The 20,743-nt window shown below is 33.1% G+C and overlaps 1 protein-coding gene across 6 annotated transcripts in view; it reads right to left on the reverse strand.

The window, feature by feature from the left end:
- DPP10 (dipeptidyl peptidase like 10) overlaps nucleotides 1–20,743 on the reverse strand; it is a 1,540,096-nt gene that overhangs the window by 399,529 nt on the left and 1,119,824 nt on the right. The window lies entirely within an intron of this gene.

The raw sequence follows: 20,743 nt of genomic DNA on the forward strand, positions 1-20,743 counted from the left end.
AGAACTTTTCATCAATACAATATAAAACTCTGTCCCCATTAAACAATAACTTCCATCCCCTCTTATCTCCTGAGCCCCTGGCAAACAATATTCTACTTTCTATCTCCATGAGTTTGCCTACCGTAGGGACCTGAATATAAGTGGACTCATACAATATTTGTCCTTTTATGACTGGCTTATTTCACTTAGCATAATGTATTTAAAGTTCATTCATGTGTAGTATATGTCAGGATTTCATTCTTTTAATTGAAGTATAACTGACATAATACTATCCTATTAGTTTGAGGTGTGCAGTACATTGATATTTTTATCCATTACAAATTGATCCCCACAATAAATCTATTACCATCTGTCACTATACAATAAATCTATTACCATCTGTCACTATACAAAGTTGTTAAAATATTGTTGAATATATTCCCTGTGCTGTTCATTATGTCCCCATGACTTATTACTATACGAGTAGAAGTTTGTACCTCTTGATCTTTTTTACTTATTTTGTCCACCCGACCAAAGGCTTCCCAGTCTAGTAACTGACAGTTTGTTTCCTGCATCTAAGAGTCTGTTTATATCTTGTTTTGTTTGTTCATTTATTGTGTTTATTAGGTTGTATAGGTTCTTAAAATATTTTTTGGATTGTAATCCCTAATCAGGTATATGATTTGCAAATATCTTCTCCCATTCAAAAGCTTCATTTTTTAAATAAAAAAAGATCAATCTTTCTACTGTTATCTTAAACTTATCTTAAATGAATTTCTAACATTACATGATACCCAAACATTCTACTGTGATTATTTGCCTACATCCTATCTGATCCTTGAGCTGTATAATACCTTATTCTTCTTTCTACTTCCAACATAAAACATAAGTTGTCACATGACACTCAGTAAATGTATGTTTTAATCAAAACTACAAAGAAAAATTAAGACAATTATTCATGTGAAATTGTTTAAAGACTCAAAGAAAAACTAATTGATCATAATTGAGGCAAAGGCTCTTTGTTTATAATAAGCCGAACTTAAATATTTTCTGTTTAATTGTGAGTATATAGATGAGTTTACAAACTAATTTTGATCTTTTAAATACTTCTGAGAACATTTTCTTTTCATCAATGTTTGTTAGTGATTTATTTGATTATTTCTTTCAGTCTAATAAGGCTAAAGATAAGTCACATTGGGTAGTTTTCTAATCATTTGCCATTGGATATAGAAATACTGAAATATGAATTTCCAGCTATTTTAGGAAAAATTTCCCTCTCTTATGTAATCAGCTCTTAGGAAACCATTTCAATGAAAGCTTGAACTCAAAAACTCTCTGTTAATATACATAGATCCCATGTTTATTTAAAGTGACGACTATAATTAGTGAAAACCTCATTTTTATCAGCAAGTAAAATAGATAGCAATCAAAGAAATAATGAGATATAAACTTACCATATGTTAGCATATAAAGGCAGTTAGTCAATATAATAAATATTTCATAATAGTGTCAATTTTTGCTCAAAGAAAATATCTCAAAGTACTTTAAATTAAAAAGGGAATCAACCACTGTATCTATCAAACATCTGTATGAGTGCATAAGGACATTCAGCCCTTCAGTAAAACAACACTGTACTAAAATATATCTTAACCACTGAGCCATAAAAAGTGTGTAATTATTGCATTTTAATCTAGGGATAATTACATTTTCTACAAATTAATATTTCTTCTCATCCTTCCTACCAAAAGCAATTCAAATTAGTGACTCAATTAAATCTTGCATAAAAAGATAATTAAGAATAATATAATACACTATCTCAAATGCTTTAAAAATAATAAGTTAGAAAGAGATGGATACTTTATAATAAAACTAATACAAGTAAAATAGTAAATAAGTAAAATAATAATAAATAAAATAATATTTAACCTAATATATGTAGGCTTTGCATATCACTAGAAAGGTACAAATACAGCCTTTGATCTCAGAAAACATATTACATGTTTTGATTTCCATCCAGTGCTCCTTAAAGTCCTGCAATTTCATAAAGGCTCCCAGAGGCTCACCAGAACAAATCTTATGACAAAAATGTGGAAAACCAATGCTTTAAGGAGTTCCTAGAAATTTCTAATTATTGCCACTGACTTTACTGTGAAGGCTAAGAAAAAGTATACTAAACTCAATGATCAACTCCAACTAAGTGATAGGCCTGAGATTACATAATTTTTTTTAAGATTTATTTATTCATGAGAGACACAGAGAGAGAATGAGGGGGGGGGCACGGACACAGGCAGAGGGAGAAGCAGGCTCCATTTCATGCAGGGAGCCTGACGCGGGACTTGATCCTGGGTCTCCAGGACCACACCCTGGGCTGAAGGCAGTGCTAAACCGCTGAGCCACCCAGGCTGCTCGAGATTACATAATTTTTCCAAATTTACACACAAGATGGAGTTGGAGCTGAGACGAAGTACTTTTGATTTCTAAATTGTTTTCATTTGGAAATCTTAAAAGTCAATCCAAAATCTAGAATAATCACTATTATTTTTTCTATTTGAACATCTATTGAATATCAACTTCTGTTTTTATAAATATTAAAGTTAGTTTTATTAGCTATTATAGAGAATTTTACTATTATGTTAACTTCAAAACAAAGAAACAGAAGCATATAGCTCACAAATCATGTAGAAGTTCATTAGTTCTTGTTATTAATTAATAATTGCAATTTCTTTCTAGGGAAAAGACTGTTTCAGTAGTGTACTTCATTGAAGTTTTAGTGACTTATTCATCCTAATTCCCTTTAAACTATGAGAAATATTTTGGTGATTTGAAGAATTTTGAAATCAGTCAAGACAAAAAATGGCATTTAGAATTTAAAAAGTAAAAAATTTCATAAACTTATTAATATTAAATGGTACCTGGTTAGCAGTGCTTTTCATATGTCTCTCAAAACTCCACCAAATTATAAATGGAAACAGAATAGGTGGATTTAGTATGCATCAGTATACTGAAAAGTAGAACAGTCTCCAGGAAACTTGGAAGAATTTCTATCACCTATAATGCTTCTGGCATTAGATTAAAATCCACAATATTTGAATCACCAGGCTGTTGCCCAAAAATTGGCTAAAATAGAAACAACACAAAAAATCAAGAAGAATCTACAATCTGTCACCACTCTTTGTCCCTGGCATCTAAAAATCAAGTGGTGGGGATGCCTGGGTGACTAGGTGAGTTAAGTGTCTGACTCTTCATTTTGGCTTATATAATGATCTCAGGAATGTGAGACTGAGCCTTTCATCAGGTTCTGTGCTGGATGCCTAAAGCCTGCTTAGGATTCGGTTTCCCTCTCCCTCTGCCCCTCCCCACTCAAAAATTTAAAAAATAAATAAATAAAATAAAATAAAGTAAAATAAAATAAAAATAAAATTCAAGTGATGTATCAACCAGGTAATTAAGCTAGCCATGTCCTGCTGCATAGGTGTTATGTCAAGTTTCCCACATGTGTGCTTTACCTTCCAACTCCTCCCTACAGTATCACTCTTATAATATCCATTAAAATATCAACTTCCAGAAAACACCTTGGTATATATAGGGTAGTTTAGAGAAGATAGTGATGGAGACCCTACACATAAGAATGTAGGCTTGAACTTAAGCAAGAAGAACCTTCCTAAAAGGGAATTCTTGGGAATATAAGTGTTTGCTTTCTATCAATGCTCTTTAGAGTCAAGGAGGCAAGAAATGAAGAAATGAGAAAAAAATGCAATATCAATTCCCATGAGACTTCACTAACTAGCATCTGCTTAGATACTGAGAAGTGACCCAGGAACTAGGCAGCTCTACTCATCCTTTATCTTTGGATCTTAGAAAATTATTGAAACCAAGGGGAATAAACACTGCGTCTAAGTAGACAGTCCTACCTCCAAAGATAAGCAGGAAAAAAAATGTTTATAAATGAAAACTACAAAATATCATCTTGAGGAATCAGAGGGAAAGGCAGTGACTGGTACTGACTTAGTTGTACAAGACCAGACTTTTTTTTTTTTTGCCAAGAAAGAAAGTTTAAAAATCTGTTTAGTAACTAAAAGGGATAATATGACAACGTGCTTTGTATATAATCATAGCATAAAACTGAAAGGAATAAAATGGAGATTAAAAAACTTAAAATGATATAAAGAAGAAAGAATATATTTATGATCTTAATGGAACCAAAATTTCATTAGCAGCATTGGAAGTACTGAAAAGGATTGATGCATTAAAAAAAAAAAAAAAAGAAAGAAAGAAAGAAAATGAAAAGGAAACATGTAAAAGGTAAACTTGGGAAACTCTCAGAATAAGGAGGTTAGTCAAAAGACGAAAGTAATAAGGGACAAAGTGATAAAAAAGCAAAGTACTATAGAGTCATCTTAAGCATCATAGGTCTCTTTGGGGGAAGAAACCAGATAATTCTTTTATCTAAGTGTGACTTCTCAGCAAAATCCCAGCCACTGACTACCAGTCACTCTTTATGTCCTCTTCCTTTAAAACTGATCTTTTAGAATGCATGAAATCAATAAATCAATAATCAGAAACTTTCATTATAGGAGGTCAGAAAAGCTAGCAATATATTAATACTGATTAATAACAAAATTAAGAATCACTGGTCGATTTTAAATATAGCTTTCTCTGTGCCTTGTGACCTTGAGAAAAACCAGAGTCATCCTAGGATTTACTTCCTTTAACCCTAAAACAAGGCTTGGGGTGATGACCATGGATGGTGGCAATTAATGGATATGGCTTCGATACATATATATTAAGTCAGTAAAGTGTCCTGACTCGATCTCAGCTCAGGTTTAATCTCAGAGTCATGAGTTCAAGTTCTACATTGGGCTTTGTGCTGGGTTTGGAGCCTACTTAACTCTTCCAGTTTTAGCATTCTAGGATTAGAATTGTATAGAGAAGGTAGAAAAATCAAGAAGAAAAAAAAAAAAAGACTCAATATATAAAAACCCAGTCTTAAAAAAGAAGATAAAAAAGCAACTTCTGAACCTGAAAATCCCATAGGTGTTACTGAAGATACAGTGTGTTTTGAGTAATTCATCAATTTCCTGCCTGATTACTTGGATCATCCCTAGCTGATGTCTACAGTTTCTTCTAGTTCTTGGTATCCAGATGACCCTAAGGAACCATCTAGCCCTTAACTCATACTTCTCTCTTAAGGGTCCAAATTATTTCTATTTTAAAAGTCTACATATTTGCATTTTTAAAATTTTTATTTTATAGCCCATCTGGAGTTAGATAATTCTAGGCTTCAGCAAAATCCACTGCCCCTTTAGCATGCAGGATACCTCTAACAGACTACTGGATTCTAGCATGGTGTGTCTAGTTTGGGAGATTTGGTATGCTCAAGAGTTCCATGACACAAATGAGTATTTCAAGTATCCCAACAGAAACAAATACTTCTATTTCATAGAATTTGTCTCAGCAATCGTGGACAACAATATTGTTCTTCCTATATATTCCCATCAGTAATCACACCACCCTCTACACACTGTTGGTCACAGTGATTTTCTTTTCTGCTTAAAGCCAACTGATGGAGTTCCTTGTTTTAAACTGTTAAAAGAAAAAATAATGTTCCCCAGTATTTATATTTTCTCTAAAACTATAAGGAAACATTAAACATTAAAAGTTTACGTTCACAATTATGTCTGTTTTCAAATTAAAATGTGGGGAACACCTGGGTGGCTCAGCGGTTAAAGTGTCTGCCTTCAGCCCAGGGCATGACCCTGGAGCCCTGGATTGAATCCCACATCAGGCTCCCTGCAGGGAGCCTGCTTCTCCCTCTGCCTATGTCTCTGTGTCTCTCATGAATAAATAAATAAAATCTTTTTAAAAAATTAAAATGTGGGCCTGTGGTGTCAAAGTTCACATTCATTTGCCAAGGTAGCTATCTACTAAGCAATGTTTTTGATGGTAGAAACAGACAAAACGTTAATATCCCTGTTCTGAGGAAAGTGATTTTTAGGAGCTTGGATCTCAAACAGGGCAGAGTATAAAAATAGTCCAGGGAGATTTTTTTTTTTTTTTATAAAAATGCCTGGGAAAGTCATAGCTGAAGTTAGAGTAGAATTGATGTTTTATAAGTAAAAGTAGGAATATGCTTTCTGTATGGAAATGAGAGTAGATTTGGGGAACATGCAATAAGGTATCTTCTTTCAAGGGGTTGAGCCCTCCCTGTTCCTTGGTATGGCAAGGCTCAGGGAGCAGAGAGGAACACTATACTGAGCTAATATATTGGCATAACAGGAAAACACCAGGTCTGTATAACTAAGGCTTTTACGCTCATTCAGTGAGTTACATGATCTTTAAATAGGAACTAAACATAGCAAGAAAGGCAGAGGTAGCCCTCCAAAGTGACAGCAGCAGTTGAATTTCAAAGCAAATTAGGAGAGCATATATAGGCTACTGGGCAAAAAGAAAAAAAAAAGTCAAGTAGTAAATATTTCATTCTCTACTTTTTACTTTCTTCCAACTCATGCACTCTCTAGGCAAGGTTCCTTTGGACTAATTTTTAAATATTTTAATATATATTTTTTTATTTGTCTCCCACAGAGTTACCTTCCTTTTCTCCTTTCTCTTTTTTTCTTTTTTCTCTTTTCTCTTCTCTCTTTCTTTCTTTTTTTCCTTTTCTTTTTTTGGTGAAAACACTAAAGGTCTATCCTCTTAGCAAATTTCAAGTATAACAAGATGGTATTGTTAACTATTGTCACACTGCTGTATATCAGATCCCCAGAATTTGTCTTGCATCACTGAACCTTTGTACTTTTAATCCCTCCTTATGTAATGATCTAGAGCATCTTCTTCTAGTTAGGCTGTGTGGGCCTGGGAATCTGAGTTCTGTTTTCCCAGCTATAAACTAGAGATCATAATACAAAAAAATCATATGGTTGTAAAGAATAAATAATATTGTATCATTAAAAGCAGTTACACAGTGTCTGGCACATACTCAACACCCAATAAATAACTAGTTGTTATTGCTATTGTGCTTTGACAAAAGTAATGCCCAGAAATATTGACTGACCTGCCCAAGGTCATACAGTCTAGTGAAGTGAAAATCAATTTTCATTCAATAAAAAAGAGAAAAAAAGGTAGGTAGTTTAAATTTTTTGGAGAACATATATTGCTTACGATGTTCACAATGGTTTTAGAAATAAGGCATGAGAGGAATTATGTTTTCACTTGTATGGGTGAAAACATGGCAACTTCAAAAAGTCAAATGACTTGCTTACCATGCTGACCAGAGAAAGAAGTAAAGCTCTGACTTCCAGAAATCTAACCCCTGGTTTGTCACACATCTGTTTGACATACAGACAGTCCGCTTCTCCACCTTGATGGCTGATAAGGCCCTTAGAGAATGATACATCTGGATGGCTCAAAGCCCCAAATTCATTTAATCATGAGCCTTATGGAGTCCTTATGCTCCAGGAAGTCATACTTACTTTTCTGAATAGTATATATCTTTTTTTTAATGTTTAGAGTATGGTAGAATCTTGGTAGAAATAAAATCTAAGGTGTTCAATATTTAAAATAAATATTATATCATATCATATGTATGAGCCACAGGAAAAAAAAATTAAAACAATTAGCAGAACAGGTAATGGCAGAAAACCAAGTTAACATTCACACTCTTGAGAAAGAGGGAAATGTACACACATACAACTAATTAATATCTGCTTTCTTTCTTCACTTACAAATTGAGTATCATCAGAGACCAGGTAGTTGCGAGCTACCTGCTTTCAGATGCTATCTACAAGCACGTGGTAGTGACAAGTTAATGGCTTGGGTACACAGCCCCAGCAATGAATGCTCAACCTCATTAAAACCAGCATGAGTATTGACAGTATGAAGGAGTATACTGAGGTGTTATCAACTGAAAGTGCAAAATGAGATCAGTTTTTAAATTATTTTTCAGCTACTCCATATGGCTAGTCAAACCAAAGAGAAAAGACTTCCATGTCATATACTGAAGGTTTCCTATATGGAAATGAGAAGCAGATAAATTTCTGTGAAAGCTGACACCATTCATTCCCCAGGAACTATTTTAGAGCAAAGAATCAATTGTTTTCTAAACCAAAGACTTAAAAGAGTGGTTTAAACCATTTATGTTGATTTGGAGATAAAATGACAAAACCTTAGAATGAAAGTTGGTTTTAGAAGTCATCTTTATCACCTCATATGAATTATATGAATCCTGGTAAGGTATTCTTATCACAGGATTACCCAAATTTTAGTATTATTATTATTATTTTCTAGCTCACTCCAACCAAAAGTTGGAAAACTGCACTTGCCAGATTAAATTTACCACAGTGGAGCAGACACTTGTCCCTGCTAACTTTCATTTAGTTAACTCAAGTCCATAGAATAAATCTGATTTCTTACTCACAGGACGACCTTTCATATCCAGTGATGCTTATGGTAACATTTTTATTTTTATTTATTTTTTTATGGTAACATTTTTAATTCCTTGCTTCTCTAGGTCTGAATTTCTACAACCATATTTCAGGAATTCTAGCTCATAATTCTGATTTGCTTTTTTGCAAACATGGTTAACAATAAACTCTTACCCAGAAGTAGTACAATTCCAGCAACCAGTTAGGATCAGCATAGATTCTTCCCCTTGACCACATCTCCAGAAGTCTATGCTGTTTTCTACTTCAATTAGATTTATTCCTTTAATTTTTCTAATTCATATATAACATGTTAGAAACATAATTTTTCTAACTTCAATAATTCAGTTATTCACACTCATATCTCTATCCTGAGATGAAACAATTCATAAGATCATGGCAACCATTCACAAGTTGGTGATAATTACTTGGAGGTTCATTGTACTACTCTTTCCACTTTTATGTATAATAAGAAAGTTGCACTATAAAAGTTGTATGAAAGATGACATAATCAGAATATCTCATTCTCAGACTATCTGCACTGCCCCAAACTCTCACTTCTCATTTACAACAAAGTAAAACTCATATTTTGATTCACAGGATGTATAGTGCATTAAGGGCATTAATTCATTACTGATGTTAAAAAAATATTGGCATCTTACATAAGAGAGCATAAATTTGATTATCAGCTTAACTCATGCCATTTAGCAAGTCCATTAGTAGTTAAGAAAGAGTAAAATCAAGTTTTGAAAATGATAGTAGAAAACTATAAAATACTCACTAGTAGTGTTAAATAATAATAAGACTTCCACCCAAGCCAGGGGATATGCAGTTTAGTAATATGCACTAGCCATACTATCTTTTGCTTTAGGGTCTACTGCACTATAAACTATAACACCCGTATTTGGATAATTCCAAAATGAGCAAAGTGAAGAGATCCCATGTGTCATTCAAACCCTCTTCTCATGCAGATGAAGAATCTGAGGTCCAGCAAGATGATAAAGTTTGCCCAAGATGAATATTCAACCATTGAGCCAGGATTCCTGAAACCCAGTGTAATACTCTATTTTCCACATACGTTGTTTTAAATTTCAGTTGTGTGTACATATTATTTCAAAGTTTTTATATACACTTATCAGAGAAATTTCACTTTTTTCTGTGTTGCATATGCTTAATCTCATGTGTAAAATTATTTTCTTGTTTTCTCTTAATATTCTATTTCTTAAAGTTACATGTGTTAATAGTTACTATGCTCTTTCTTAAACTTATATTTGTTAACAGTTACTATGCTCATCATTAGTTTAACAGTGGAATATGAGAACTTAAATTCTGATTCTTCAACCTTTTATTTTTTTTTGTTTCTTAGATATACAATATACTGATTCAACATTTCTACATATTGCGTATTATTCATCATAATTGTACTCAGTCTCCTTTATCCATTGCATCCAAACACCCACCCTCCTCCCCTCTGGCAATCGCCAGTTTGTTCTCTGTATTTAAGATGTTATTTTTCATCTCTTTTTTTGTTAGTTTTGTTTCTCAAATTCTACACAAGTGAAATCAAATGGTATTTGTCTTTTTCTGATATATTTCATTTAGCATCATATCCTCTAGATCCATCCATGTTGTCACAAACGACAAGATCTCATTCTTTTCTATGGTTGAGTAATATTCCATTTTATGTATATACCTCTTCTTCTCTATCCATTAATTTATGAATGAATACTTAGGCTGCTTCTATATCTTGACATTATAAATAATGCTGCAATGAACACAAGGGTACATCTCTCTCTTTGTTGAGTTGGTGTCTCAATTTTCTTTGGATTAATACTCAATAATGGAATTACTAGACACGTGGTAATTCTATTTTTATTTTTTTGAGGAACTTTCATACTGTTCTCTACAGTGGCTGCATCGATTTGCATTCCCAGTATAAGTGTGTGTGGGTTCCATTGACTCCATATCCTCAACAATCCTTGTTATTTCTTCTCTTTTTAGTTTTAGCCATTCTGATCTTTGTGAAGTGGTATTTCATTGTGATTTTCATTTCCCTGATGATTAGGATATTGAGCATCTTTTCATGTGTCTGTTGGCCATTTGTATGTTTCCTTTGGAAAAATGTCTATTCAGGTCCTCTGCCCATTTTAATAGAATTATTATTTGATTAAGTTATTTGATTACTTAATCAATTTTTTTTTTCGGTATTGAGTTGTATAAATTCTTTCTTCATTTTCGATATTAACTCTACATTTGGGATATATCATTCGTAAGTATCTTCCCCATTCAGTAGGTTGCCTTGTTGTTTCATTGAGGTCCTTTGCTATGCAAATGACCTTCTTTTTCAGTGTGGTTTCAGCAGTTTATTTTTGCTTTTGTTCTTTTGCCTGATGAGACATATCAAGAAAAAGATTTCTATTGCAGATGTCAAAGAAATTACTGCTTATGTCTTCTTCTAGGAGTTTTATGGTTTCAGGTCTCACATTTAAGTCTTTAAGCTTCTTTTTGTGTATGTTGTAAGAGAATGATCCAGTTTCATTTTTTTGCATGTACCTGTCCAGTGTTCCCAACATCATTTGTTGGAGAGACTATCTTTCTCCAATGTGTATTTTTGTCTCCTTTATTGTAGGTAAATCAACTTCATAAGTGTGGATTTATCTGAGCTCTCTAATCAATGTATTTATTTTTGTGCCAGCGCTGTGCTGTTTTAATTATGAAAGCTTTGTAATATATCTCAAATCTGGGATTGTGATATCTCCAGCTTCTTATTTCTCAAGATTGCTTTGGCTATTCAGTATATTTTGTGGTTCCATACAAATTTTAGTATTATTTATTCTAGTTCTGTGAAAAATGCTGTTGGTATTTTGATAGGCAGTACATTTTTAAAAATATTTTATTTATTTATTCATGAAAGACACAGAGAGAGGCAGAGACATAGGTAGAGGGAGACGCAGGCTCCCTGCAGGGAGTCCAATACAGGACTCCATCCCAGGACCCTGGGATCACGCCCTGAGCCAAAGGCAAAGGCAGATACTCAATCACTGAGCCACCCAGGTGCCCCAATAAGGAGTACATTTAATCTATAGATTGCTTTGGGCAGTATGGACATATTAAAAAAACATTTGTTGCTTCAGAGCATGGAATTTTGATTTGTTTTTGTCATCTACAATTTCTTTCATCAGTACTTTATAGTTTTTGTATTACAGGTCTATCACCTCCTGGGTTAAGTTTATTCCTAGGCAATTCAATCTCTTTGGTACAATTGTAATTTTTTTTTTTTTTTTTACATTTGTCTTTCTACTACTCCATTATTATTGTATAGAAACGCAACAGATTTTTGTATACTAATTTTGTATTGTATAACTTTATTGAATTTATCACTTCTAGTAAGTGTTTTTGGTGGAGTCTTCAGGGTTTTCTATGTATAGTAACACATGTCATCTCCAAATAGGGAAAACTTTTCTTTTTCCTTACCAGTTTGGATTTTTTTTTTTTTTTTTTTGTCTGATTGCTGTAGCTAGGACTTACAGATCCATGTTGAAAAGCTGTGTGAACTTGAAGATATCAATCACCTATTTGCTTTAAAACTCTGTTTCTTTGTTTATAAAATGAAAATATTTCTACTTAGGAAAATATAAAATTACATATAAGTTAAAAATGCAAATCATGACTCCTGACTACTATTAGAAGCCCCCACCAAGCATGACTTTTATTATTATCATTAACAACAAATTGATGAAAGCAGATATTACAAGTTTATTTTTTGCATCCCTAAAATAATTATAATAAAACATATCATGTATTTTTCATCAAAAACAAAATAACAGGCAAATATGGAAAAGAAATAGAATTAGATCTAGTAAATCTACCCTTACATGTGAACACAACACATGAACATGCTTGAAACCAAACCACTGCTTGGAAGAAACATTTCAGTTGACTCAATGCTTGTGCTTGAAATGACTTACCATAGAGAATAATGATAAACAATATTATCTCTAGCAAGTCTTCTCACTAAAGATTTTCTGAAATGTGCCTACATGTTAACACTTGTTTATTCAATACAAAATTATGGAATAGTTAATTGTGTGCTCTGTAAATATCTCAATGGCCCATCCAAACTGACTACATGATCAAGCCCATTAAGTAAAATTAGCCTTAGAAAGAAATGCACCTCTGCACCCACACACATACACACACACAACAGCAGAAAATATGTTCAAGGAAAGCAAGATGAATTAAAAGCTTAATATGCAAATGTAAGTTGTTATTATGGTTTGCTGCAAGGCTTTTTCTTTTCAGTTACAATCAATGACACAAAATGATTACATTTTCTGAAAATCACCTAAGAATTCTAATCAAATTCAGTCAGATATTAGTCAAAGGAAATCTTCACTTAGTATTGGGTCTTTCCTTTAATACACTTTTCATTAAACTGTCAATGTGGTGTTGTTTTTTTTTTTTTAATTTGTAAGCATTACTAAATGTTAATTTAATGACAACACAAAAAATTCATGAGACTCTTTTTTTCTATTGAACATTGCACATGAAGGCTGGATTCCAGCCAGAGCTCATTACTGATTTTGAATTGCAAAGAAGTGAAGAAAACCTCTTTGTGTCTCAATTTACTCATCTATAACACAAAATTAATGCCACTTTGACTTCCAAAGTAAGTTTTTCAAAGAAAAACTTGCAAATAAATGAAATGTGGAAATATCCTGGAAAAGTGGGAAAGTATATGTAAATTTGAGTATACTATAAACTTTAAAGTGAACTTCCTTTTAATTCTAAAAAAATAAAATAGCTAAAAATCATCAGAGCAACTTCAAATTCCTCTGTTTCAAAATGATTTAATAAAAAATATTAAATCTAATAGTATTTAAAGTATAAGTGGGGTAAAATGATAATATTAATTATATGCCAATACTGAATTGATCAACTTCTTCACCATTAATTTTAAACACTACACACACACACACAAAGCATTACTCTTCATTAATCCTATATATTATGCTAATCTCTATGAAACTGTCACGACACAGCCTTATTCTCCCAGTGATGTCCTCTCTTTTCTCCTATGCTTATCTGCCCTCTACATGGACACTGGACTTCATCTCTTCTGTAAACATTATTCCAGTTAATCTTAAATCAAACTAATCTCTTAGTTCCAACTGTTTCGTGTGTTTATATAAGTATTAATCCAGAAACTTATCATAGAATTTTCATATAGTTTATAAATCTTCTAGGTACCTTAATTATATTCTATTTCTTGTAACCTTGTCAGTGATACCTGTATATATTAGTATGACTATTAACACATATAAGTGAAGACTATATCAAATAAAGTGAGGCAAAAAGAACAAAAAATTGTTCAAAAACCAAAATGTGCTAGTGTGTATCCGCCATCATATCTGAGAGAGAGGTGTGGGATGTGCAGATTTATTTTAGATTATGGAGAAAAAAGGTGAATCAAACCTCATCATAGTTTGTACTAAGTACTTCTCATAAATCTCATTATCTCTACTTTCAGCCCAATAGCAGCCTTGGATGACTAATTTCACTTCTTTAAACCCTAGTTATCAGAAAATATACTGTACACAATGGGGATAGAATGTTAATATTCATAATTTCCTAGGGCAAAAAAGGACTACATTTATTCATCTTTATGCCCCTGTATCTACAAGAATTGTTGGCTATGCTCCATGAATATGTCTTAAGCATGTGAAAGGATAGATGGACAAATTAGTGGAAAGATATATGTCAATGTCAAAATGTCTATTAGTCTACATTTGTGTTGACAAACTCAGTCTTTGGGCCTACAAAGCCAAGACTAACCACAATTGTGTGAAATGCACTATGACTATGACTATTTTATCACAAACCTTTCAAATGTCCACAGATCCCACCTGAAATATACAAAAGCTTATGCAGGGCAAATAGTTGAAACTCAGTAATGTTTGTTGACGAACTTAAAACATAACTGTTTCATCCTACTTAGACTTTTTCCCACCTTCTTTTATGAATTGAAATAAAGTTCTCTTAAAGTCTAGTTTCTATTTCCAACTCCATTTAAATTCTCTAAAGTAATTATTGTATTTCTAAAACATAGAAATATTGTCTTCCTGAATTTCTTCCCCCTGAAATGTTAACACTGGATTTTATGGGTAAACTCTTACCTCTATTCTCTCTCAGTGTTTAGTATAAATTATGTCATTTTAAGGCAAGCTGGAATCTTAAAAATATTTCCTTAAAAAAGCTATTTATATTTAAATTTCAAATAAAAATTTGAATACCTGTAGTTAAGTATATAAGGTCACCATAGTATGATTTTTTATAGCAAATATTTTATTTTTTTACTTCAAGTGCCCTAATGTAGATTAATTTAAAATTTATGACATATAAATCATATAGTGATGAGGAAAATATTTTTGGTGATTTAAAGATTAGAAATTATCTTAATGGCATACTTTTCTAAGTACTTACTTAATTTTGGAAGGAAATGGTCTACTTTTGATAATAAGTTGTTTTGACATATGTTACTTAAAATTAAAAAAAAAAAAAAACATTGGCCAGGAAACAATTAATTATATTTTAACCTAATTTTTCAGTTATCTGAACTATGCATCAGGAACTAGGGATGTCATAATTTTAATCATCCTTTATATGTTTTTATTACTGAGAGAAGAAAAGAACATTAGTAAAATACAGGGACTAGTCTGTCCCAATCTCTTGGGAAATACGGAGTAAAACTCCTATGATAAGAATCCTCACCTGGGGCACCTGGATGGCTCAGTAGTTGAGTGTTTGCCTTTGGCTCAGGTCGTGATCCTGGCATCCTGGGATCAAGTCCTACATCCTGCTTCTCCCTCTGCCTATGTCTCTGCCTCTCTCTGTGTGTCTCTCATGAATAAATAAATAAAATCTTAAAAAAAATACTTCACCCCTGAAGTTAGTCCAGATCTGATCCTGCTGGACTGAAATCATAGGTAGAATCTAACAAAACCAAAACAAATGAATAAGCAAATGAACCCAAAGCAGAATCAGACCCATAAATACAGAGAACTGCTGGTTGCCAGAAGGCAGAGGGTGTGGAGGGAAAATGGGTGAAGAGGAGTGGGGGATGCAAGTTTTTTCCAGTTACAGAATGAGTAAGTCATAGGAAGAAGAGGCACAGCATTAGGGATATGTCATTGATACTGCAATAGCATTGCATGGTGACAGATGGCAGGTGCACTTGCACGAGCGCAGCATAACCTATAGAAATGTCAAATCACTATGCTGTACACCTGAAACTAATGTAACATCGTGTATCAACTATAATCAAATATTTTTTTAAAGGCCGTCGGGCACAGCACTAAGAACATTCCCCTTCTCCCAGGCTTAGTAACAACCCTATGTTCTATCTGTATCTCTCTCTCTCTCATGTTGGTCTTTGTGCAAAAGGAACATAGTCTGTCTTTCATCCTAGGGTTGCAGGGGTGGGGAGCTCTTTTTAGGTCTCCCTAAATGATACTGTATTTCTAGTGTCCTCCTTCACATCTTTAAGGGCTCCACACTCCCCAGCCCCTGTCAGATATCCCTGGCACTCATTTTAGATCATGTCTCTAACTTGTTTTCTTAATTTTTTTAAAAAAAGATTTTTTTTAATTTATTTGAGAGAGGGGGAGAGAACAAGCAAAGGGGAGAGGGAGAGAGAATCTGAAGCAGACTGCACTGAGCACAGATCCTGATATGGGACTCAATCTCAAGATCTGAGCTGAAACCAAGAGTCAGATGTTTAACTGAGTCCTCCAGGCACTATCTAATTTGTTTTAAGATAATAAATAAGTGCCCTAAACAGTGACAAAATAAATATTTAGTGAGCTGAAAGTACTTACATTTTAGTACGAATTTTAGTAATTTTTTATATCTTAAAGAAGTAACAACACATTTGTTGCATATTTGCAAAATACAGACAAAAAAGGAGAAAAAATTAAAAACAGTAACTCATAATCACTCCCTCAGAAAGTTACTTAAGATGTTATCATATATTTTTTTAAGATTTATTTATTTTTTCATGTGAGAGACACAGACTGAGAGGGAGAAGCAGAGACATAGGTAGAGGGATAAGTAGGCTCCTCACAGGGAGCCTGATGCGGGACTTGATCCCAGATCCTGGGATCACGACCTGAGCTGAAGACAGGTGCCCAAACACTGAGCTATCCAGGCGTCCCGATATATTATCATATTTAATCCTGATACCATGTTCTTTGCATCTATATTGTGTACATGCACGTAACATAACTATGAATGTACTGTGCACATAATTCTATATGACTGCAATTCTATATTCAACTGTTTTTGTTCACATTTTATTCTGATCTGTTCTAGTTTTTTTCTTTCACAAAATCACTTTATAGCTTTAAAATATTCCATTAAATAGATGGAAAACTAAATGAAGATAAATCATCTAACTGTATATCCACTTTTGCACATATACTAACAACATTTTGTCCTTATATATTATATTGTAATAAAAATATAAATTATCCCCTGAAATCTCATAGTCCTGAGTTCAATTCTATCATTTTGATTGATGGTTATAAATTTTTTTCTGGAAGATAAAAAATAAGACAAAAGAGTTAAAATTATGACCGGGAGGGCTGGGAGTGAGAATGTTGTCAGAATTGTAACTAGCTCTCTATCTACAAAAATATCCAAAGCTTCTGCAACACAGTGAATGGATAGACAAAAATTCTAGTATGATAAAAGTGCCAAAAAATAACAAACAAGCTTCATTTGTTTGATTCACCCAATCATTAGTTCTCTTATTATTGATATTATTTCCATCATTTGCTTTATTTTTTTCATGAAGAATACAACAATGGCTTTTCATTTTCTATTCAATATCCCGTATACTGTTCATCAGGATGAAAGGGGTATTTACAAAGAAATATCTGGTATCTACAGAATCTCTCTCTCTCTCTCTTTTTTATTGGAGTTCAATTTGCCAACATATAGCATAACACCCAGTGATGACCCGCCAGGTGCCCCCCTTAGTCTACAGAATGTCTAAAAGAGGCTATCAGGATCCTAACCATTTGAAGACGTATAAGGCTTCAGATCTTCATTTTTTACTTACATATTTTCTTACCTTTTTCTTTTTGCCTTTACCTTTGTTATATTTGCTTTTTATATATTATGTTATTTAACTTTCACTATGCTTCTACATATGGGAACTATCATACCCAGTTTAAATGAAAGCAAAATAAAACAAAACACTAACATTAGTAGGCTTTAAAAAATTGCCCTGGTTTGTCTCATTTTAATGACTTTCCTATATCGATATGTCATAATATCACACATAATTTTTAAAAACCCCGATTTACATATCTATTTTGGATATCATCTTGGGAAATGAGTTGAACTTGTCACAACTGGCAAAGGGGTTCTTCTGATGTTTTTTTGAGAAGTGCATGAATCCGTTCAGCTGGACCTTATAAAGTTGTATTTGACAAGAACTGGTAGAGGGATTGGTTGGAGACCTATATGACTAAAAAAGGGGGAGTGCATTTTTTTCTTAATTAGTTATAAAAGTCACATAAATATATTCTTTGGTAAAGAAAATTTAGAAAAAATATATAGGCAAAATGAAAAAAAAAGTCCAAATCCAGCCCTCTGGACACATTCACTGGTACACAATATAGATAGTGTGATATCACACGCCATCAACACTGCTTGGAAGGCCTCTTTGTTCACTTTTTATTTCATAAGCCTATCAATAAAAATGCTTATATATCTTTTTTTTTAAGTGACCACATAAGGTAAAACATTATATGGATATACCTAGGGAAAGGACATCACTGTAATATTAAATAATTAAAGCAATGAAATCTATAGCAAGGAGATTATTAAAGTAGCTGACACACGTTAGAGATTGAGAATGGTATCTCAGAGCCGAACAATGAAAAACAGTAACTTTTACATTTAAACATAATGAGTAAACCAGGGTCCATCTCTTATCAGCAGTGTTTTCGCATACACTTTTTTGCTGAAGTCTCAGTTTTCTGGGGTTAATAATTTTAACTTTACATGCTATTCATGAAAAATGTATAGAAAGCACCTAGCACAAAACCTAACACAGAAGGCTGTCAATTAATGTTAGGTCTTTCTTTGATGATTGATTGATCATCAAATGTATGTGAAGAGATGAGTAATGTTACCGAAGATGGATTTCCAGGTTTCAAGGTGACATAACTAGGAAGAAGATGCTATAAAAATGGAGATTTCAAGGATATGAGCAGATTTGGGGGAAGGCAGCTGTTAAGCTAGCCATGAACATGAGCACCCATCCAAGGCTGCGATGACATTCACAGATATATTAGTTGAGAAATCGCATAATGAACGACATGGCTGTGCTACATCTTAGACATGCCAGGGCCATCTCAACTCCCTCCTTCTCCTTGATCAGTAATGCATTAAGTGTTCCTAGGTGACCTCCAAGAATTAAATGAAGCCTCCAAATGAGCTCAGCTTTGACTCCTTCAAGCCACTTATATACTAAGATGACCTATGAGACATCTCATAAAGAAAAAGATCACATTTCACCCTAAGATATAATCCGTGATAATGAGGCCAAGGTTACACATTTTATCCATATAGTTCCCACTGTATTTTCTGGCTATGTGAGGAATATGTAAATAGGCCAAGTATCTAGTGATTGCCAGAAAGGAGATCTGAGTTGGATAAGAGAAATGAATGAGCACAAATCTATTCCTCTACTTGAAAAGCATGAAAAGCAACCTGGTGCACACAATCTACTGACAGTGAGTCAATTTTTTCAGTGGTATTTTTAAAGACTGCATGCACCTGAAAGCTTAAATTTTGTTTAACCTTGTTCAAAAAAATTTTTTTATGTCAAATTATTTTATAAGTGTTTAGGCCTTAGGTTTTAGTTAGAGTATTATAATAAGGCTGCAGCTTGTCCTGGGGTATTCTCTCAAGATCACTTACCAATGATTGGTAAAGAAATTATGAAAACAATGATGAAAATGATTAACTGCAATTATATTATTTCGGTATCTTTTAAAGTGTTAAAGTAGAATGTGTGTCCTAGATATTGAAATGTGGCTTAATTTAGTATGCAGTTCACTGCTTAAGTATCTGTCCAGGCCTTTGGCACTTCAATATCAAAGTGTCAGTTATACACAGGAGTAAATGCCTCTTTAAATAGTCCAAGCTCACCTGAGAAGGGAGATGAAGCCCATGATTTTTTGTTGCTTTCCAAAGTCAAAGACTACATTAGTTTCTGCTGTTTGGCCAAAATCATGCTAAATAAAACAGAATGTTCCTGAGCAGTTCAAATCTAATGACCCTGAGTTTCTTCCACAATTTTTATGTCAACTTTGATACAAAATAGAAATGCTAGGAACTACAAAAATGACTTTAAAATTAAAAGCAGGAGAAAGATTTGTGAGAGGTCCATGCAATATCTGGTAATTATATACCTTTTTCTTAGCCTTCCTTAGCCATAGCGCTCATTTGAACTAAACATACTGTACATCTAAAGTAATCATAGTGCAAAGCAACAGTATGGCAAGTCTCAAATTTATGAACAATTCAAAATATAAATATACAAATGATTTAATAAAATGCTATCTTGTTCTATCTATAATACCATCATGTACCATCACCATGATACACATTCATCTTTCAGCCAATTTTAACTGTAACTTGAGTTTATCTAAAAATAATAACACTGGACTTCAATTAAATGCATTCATTCATTTATTCAAATCTTGAGTGCCTGCTGATCTCAAGGAACTGTATCAGTGCTAGGTAAACAAGTATGATTTGGCCTCTGCCCTCACAAACTAAGTTACATTCTTTTTATAGCTTCCACAAATTATCATTTAATTTGCAGGCATAAATGCACTTAATTAGAATATTAGAGAAGAAAGAATGGACTATATGTGAGATGATCTTTATTAGATAAAAAGGCAAAGCTCTTTTTATCTGTCATACAAATAATTGACTCCATGCCTTGCAAACAAGCAAAGTTATTATGTCTAAATAAAGTGAAGGGCAAAGATTAACAGCTATCTAACAACAGTGATTAGTATGGTCAGGCAATTTGGAATATTCAAGGAATGGATACATGACTTCCTTTTTACCAACATATTTCTCATGACTAGATTTTGCAGTAACGTCCCCTATTACCTCACATTAAGACAAACCACAGTCCATGAAGATATTCAGTGGTTTTTATTTTTGGTTGTTTCTTTTTTAATCTAAATGCTTTTTTAGAACTTTTGATAATAATAAAATCAGAAATAACCCGAGGGAAAGGAGGCAATGTTTTTGCCAAG

Source organism: Vulpes vulpes, chromosome 5, assembly GCF_048418805.1.
Source record: "Vulpes vulpes isolate BD-2025 chromosome 5, VulVul3, whole genome shotgun sequence".
NCBI classification, from domain to species: domain Eukaryota; kingdom Metazoa; phylum Chordata; class Mammalia; order Carnivora; family Canidae; genus Vulpes; species Vulpes vulpes.